The sequence below is a fragment of the Bactrocera latifrons genome, unplaced genomic scaffold (assembly GCF_001853355.1).
Source record: "Bactrocera latifrons isolate USDA-ARS-PBARC rearing strain unplaced genomic scaffold, ASM185335v1 scaffold_1492, whole genome shotgun sequence".
NCBI lineage: Eukaryota > Metazoa > Arthropoda > Insecta > Diptera > Tephritidae > Bactrocera > Bactrocera latifrons.
Genome location: NW_017534955.1, coordinates 21,637 through 26,986, shown reverse-complemented (window position 1 = coordinate 26,986; position 5,350 = coordinate 21,637). Strand labels below are relative to the sequence as shown.

The 5,350-nt window shown below is 31.3% G+C and overlaps 1 pseudogene; it reads right to left on the bottom strand.

Annotated features, from left to right (window-relative positions):
• Positions 1 to 3,624: 3,624 nt before the first annotated feature.
• Positions 3,625 to 4,341, bottom strand: LOC108965832 (annotated as a pseudogene).
• Between the last annotated feature and the right edge of the window lie 1,009 nt (positions 4,342 to 5,350).

The window sequence follows — 5,350 nt, the reverse complement described above, 5'->3', positions numbered from 1 at the left end:
ATCAATAAATTGAAATATAAAGGAATAATCAGACAGTATCAACGAAATGTCAGTATCATGCTGCTCCAAAGTGGTAGGTTTTAGAAAAGTGGTTGTTTAAATGGCGAATTAAACATACTAGAAGAAATGTTGCTCCAATTAATACGTGGATTCCATGGAATCCTGTAGCCATTAAAAAGGTAGAACCATAAACTGAATTTGCAATAGTAAATGGTGATTTAATATATTCATATGCTTGCAGAATAGTAAAATAAATTCCTAGAAGAACTGTAAAAAATAATCCTTGTGTTGCTTGAGAGTGATTACCTTCTATTAATCTGTGGTGAGCCCAGTTACAGTTACTCCTGAAGATAATAAAATAGCTGTATTTAATAATGGAATTTGGAATGGGTTAAAAAATTGAGTTCTTGCGGGAGGTCATATAGCTTCTAATTCAATAGCTGGGGATAGGCTTCTGTGGAAAAATGCTCAGAAGAAAGACACAAAAAATAAAACTTGTGATAAGATGAATAGAATTATTCCTCATCGTAATCCTAATGTTACCAGTAGAGTATGTAATCCTTGAAAAGTTCCTTCTCGAGAAACATCTCGTCATCATTGATATACTGTTAAAATAGTAATAATATTTTCTAAGTCAAATAATGAAATATCATATTGATGGAATCATTTACAAATCCTGAAACAGAAGTTATAGCTGCAATTGCTCCTGTTAAAGGACAGGGACTATAATCTACTAAGTGGAATGGGTGATTTGTGTGTATTGACATTAGTTTACTTCTCTAGAGTATAGTGTGCTTTGAACTACAAATACATACGATTGAATAATAGCAACTGCTGACTCTAACACTAATAAAGCAATTTGACCGATTAATAATAAAGATATAATTGAATAAGAAAGGGAAGGCCCAGTATTTCCTAAAAGAGTAAGCAATAAATGTTCTGCAATTATATTAGCAGCTAGTCGAATGGTATAAGAACTGCGGGAGTTCCTTGAGGAACTGGGTGGGCGAATATATGCTGTGTGCGATGAATTCGTCCAGAAAGTATAAAACATAATCATGCAGGTAGAGCTAATGTCAGTGTAAGTGTCAAATGGCTTCTTCTTGTCAAAATATAAGGAAACAATCCTATGAAATTATCAAATAAAATTAATGAAAAAAGAGAAACAAAAATAAAAGTTGATCCTGAATGTCCTGATGGACCTAAAAGAGTTTTGAATTCCTTATGAAGTGTAAGAAGGATTGAATTTGAAAAGATATGTCATCGGGATGGTATTAATCAGTAAGCAGAAGGAATTAGAAGAAGTCCTAAAAATGTTCTAATTCAATTTAATGATAAATTGAAAATACTTGATGAAGGATCGAATACAGAGAACAAATTTGTTATCATTTTCAGTTTAGCGAAGTTGTTGAATACTTGTTTGAAATTTCTGATTTAGGTGTTTTAGAAATTACAGAGTAATAATTTATTATACTGAATAAGATAAAAGTAATTGAAAAGAYAATAAATAAGCTTAATCAACCAATAGGAGCTATTTGAAGCACTAAAAAATATTAAATAGTTTAATAATTTTAGTTTGACATAATAATGTTATTCTTTAACTTTTTTTTTTTATTAGACGTAAGTGCTAATTTACTATAAAATAGTTTAAGAGACCAGTACTTGCTTTCAGTCCTCTAATGAAAATTATGAATTAGTTCCATTAGTTACTCATTTGATAAAATGATTTACAGGAAGTCTTTCAATTACAATAGGTATAAATCTGTGATCAGCTCCGCAAATTTCTGAACATTGACCATAAAATAATCCAGGGCGATTTATTAGGAAATTAGTTTGGTTTAATCGATCAGGGGTTCCATCAACCTTTACACCTAAAGCCGGTACTGTTCATGAGTGAATTACATCTGCAGTTGTCACTAAAATTCGAATTTGTGAGTTTATAGGCAGAATCGCATGGTTATCAACGTCTAGATGTCGGAATCCGTCTGCTGCTAATTCATTAGTTGCAATTATATATGTATCAAATTCTACATTTATAAAATCTGAATACTTTATAGCTTCAGTACTATTGATGTCCAATACCTTTAATATAACTGAAGGTTCGTTAATTTTATCTAATAAGTATAATAGGCGAAGAGACGGAAAGGCAATAAATAGTAGAACTGTTGGGAGAATTATTGAAATTATTTCAATGGTTTGACTATGTAAAATATTTCGATTAATGTATGAATTAAAGAATAGTGTAAATATTAAGTAACCTACTAATGTTGTAATTATTACTAAGGTTATTAAAGCGTGGTCATGAAAGAAGGTAAGTTGTTCCATAAAAGGAGTGGCTCTATCTTCAAGGCCAAGGGCAGCTCATGTTGTCATTGGTTTCTAATAAAAGTAAAATACTTTATATATGGAGCTTAAATCCATTGCACTAATCTGCCATATGAGATAATTAATTAAAAGAGGTAGTTCTGAGTTGCTGTTTTCAGCTGGAGGGGTATTTTGTAGTCATTCAATTGAAGAACTAAGTTGTATGGGGTAAACTACTTGTCGTTGTGTTACTAAACTTTCTCAGATGATGTATAGAAAGAATAAAATTCCTAGTAAAGAAATAGATGAACTCCTACTCCTACTGTGAATAAGAAGACAAACCCTAGGGCTCACAGTATAGCTGGGGAGTAATTTAGTTGTGTACCGTGTAATGTAGCTAGTCACATAAAATTTTTGATACCTGTGGGTACAGCAATAATTATTGTGGCTGAAGTGAAATATGCACCAGTATCTACATCTATTCCTACTGTGAATATATGATGAGCTCATACAATGAACCCTAAAATACCAATTTCCATTATAACATAGATTATTCCTAGAGAACCGAAGGTTTCCTTCTTTCCCGATTCTTGACTAATAACATGAGAAATTATTCCGAATCCTGGAAGAATTAAAATATAAACTTCTGGACGACCAAAGAATCAAAATAAGTGTTGGTAAAGAATAGGATCTCCTCCTCCTGCGGGGTCAATAAATTAAGTATTTAAATTTCGATCTGTTAATAACATAGTAATAGCTCCTGCTAGAACTGGTAATGATAGTAAAAGTAATAGCTCTGTTAATACAACTGCTCTAACGAAAGGAGGTATTCGGTCAAATGAAATTCCTGTAATTTGCATATTAATTACTGTTTTAATAAAATTAACGGCCCCTAGAATTGAAGAAATACCAGTTAAGTGAAGTGAAAAAATAGCTAGATCAACTGATGCTCCTCCGTGAGCAATAACAGATGATAGGGGTGGATAAACTATTCAACCTGTACCAGCTCCGTTACCAATAGCAGTGTAAGGGAAGGGGGTAATAATCAAAATTTTATATTATTTATTCGTGGGAATGCAATTTCAGGTGCACCTAATATTAAAGGAACAAGTCAATTTCCGAAACCTCCAATTATGATAGGTATAACTATAAAGAAAATTATTACAAAGGCATGAGCTGTTACAATTACGTTATAGATTTGATCATCTCCAATTAATGTTCCGGGATATCCTAGTTCAGCTCGAACTAAAATTCTAAGAGATGTTCCAACTTCGGAGCTTGAGCAGGCCGAAGATATAAGGTTCCAAATTCTTCAATAATTTAGTTATTTTCATAGTAATTAAGTATAAATGCTGCGAAACATAATCGTAAGTAAAGAAATAAGGTTAGTGTTATAACTGTCATAATTGTTATTAATAAGTATTGACTTTTTAACACTAATAATTCAATTACTAATCATTTAGGTAAAAACCCAATAAATGAGGGTAATCCACCTAAGAAAAATAGATACATCATATTGATTCATTTGCTGCTAGTATCCACCCTAGGTGGTTGATTGATATAGAGGCCACTAATTCTCGTAGAGAGGTTTGATTAAGTCCACCTAATGGTCCTATAGTAGTTGAAGCAAAAATTGCTATAAAGGTGTTTTGTATTGTTTAAGAAGTTAATATTAGAGGGGTAATTTTTTGTCATGTTATTAAAGTATGAGCATTTATTCATGAACGTCCCTCTATAACAATTAGGAAATCAAAAATGAAAGGGTGCTGCCATCTTTTTAGCAATAATGATGCAATAATAATTAAATTATTATAAGAAGAGTCATCTTTAATAATTGGGTAATTATTTAAATTGGTTATTATAATAGCAAATAGTAGCACTGCTGACTCTACGGCCTGAGTTAAAAAATATTTTAATGAGGCTTCTGTAGATGTTAAATTGTTACTATTTATTAAGGGGATAAATGATAACAAATTAATTTCAGGCACCTAACCAAGACTTTGATAAGACAGTAATTAAAGTTCCTGCTGTTAAAATAAAAAAAATGTAATATTTGCTGAATTATTAAAAATTAAAAAGAAAAGGATTAGAACCTTCATAAATGGGGTATGAACCCAGTAGCTTAATTAGCTTATTTTTTATTGAGACTGACGCTAGCATTTAATATAGTATAATAAATATATTTTGGTGCATGACACACAAAAGTTTTTGATACCTTTAGAAATAGTTTAATTCTATTAAATATAATGAATGTAATACTAATAGCATTATTTACCCTATCAAGGTAACCCTTTTATCAGGCAATTCATTGAATGAAATTAACTTATTTGAAATGAAATAAGCTGTTTTCATTAAATTTTTTTCTTATTTTCAGACTTAAGTTGTATACATGGCTTAATTATAAATTAAATTATTAATATTCAAATAAATAAAAAATAGTATTACTTTAAAGATTAATTTTTATGAATCTAGATATTTTAAAATTCCAATATAGACATTTCCGAGAATTAAAAGATTAACTTCATATAAATAGATAAATGATTATAGTAAATTTATTTTTAATATTAATTTATAAAAATGTTAATAATGTTATTCATCTATGAATCTTAAGGTTTTTTTTATATGAATTTTTTTTTTTTTTTGCTGGTGAGGGGGTGGAAAATGCCTTCCGCATCATCGGTGCTATCGTCACAGCAGTGGTATGTGCCACTTACAGGTCAATAAAAGGTTCCACTTTTTGAGGCGTAGCAAGAGTGCTGCGTATTTCTGAATAATCCCCAAGTTTGCTTCGCTCTCCAACATTACGCTTATTAAATTGTCAGCGTTTATTGGGCCGACCATGTCTTCTACGGCGGGGCGTTCTCTGTGCCAGAGAATGTGTGTTCAGCGTCGTCTTCTGTCGCGTCGTTATATAGGCATGACGGCTCTTCGACTTTTCCCATTCTGTAGAGKTACTTTTTGAAGTATCCGTGGCCGGATAACAGCTGGGTTACATAAGAGTCTACCCCGAATTTACGACTTGTCCATAAATATAGATCTTTTATCA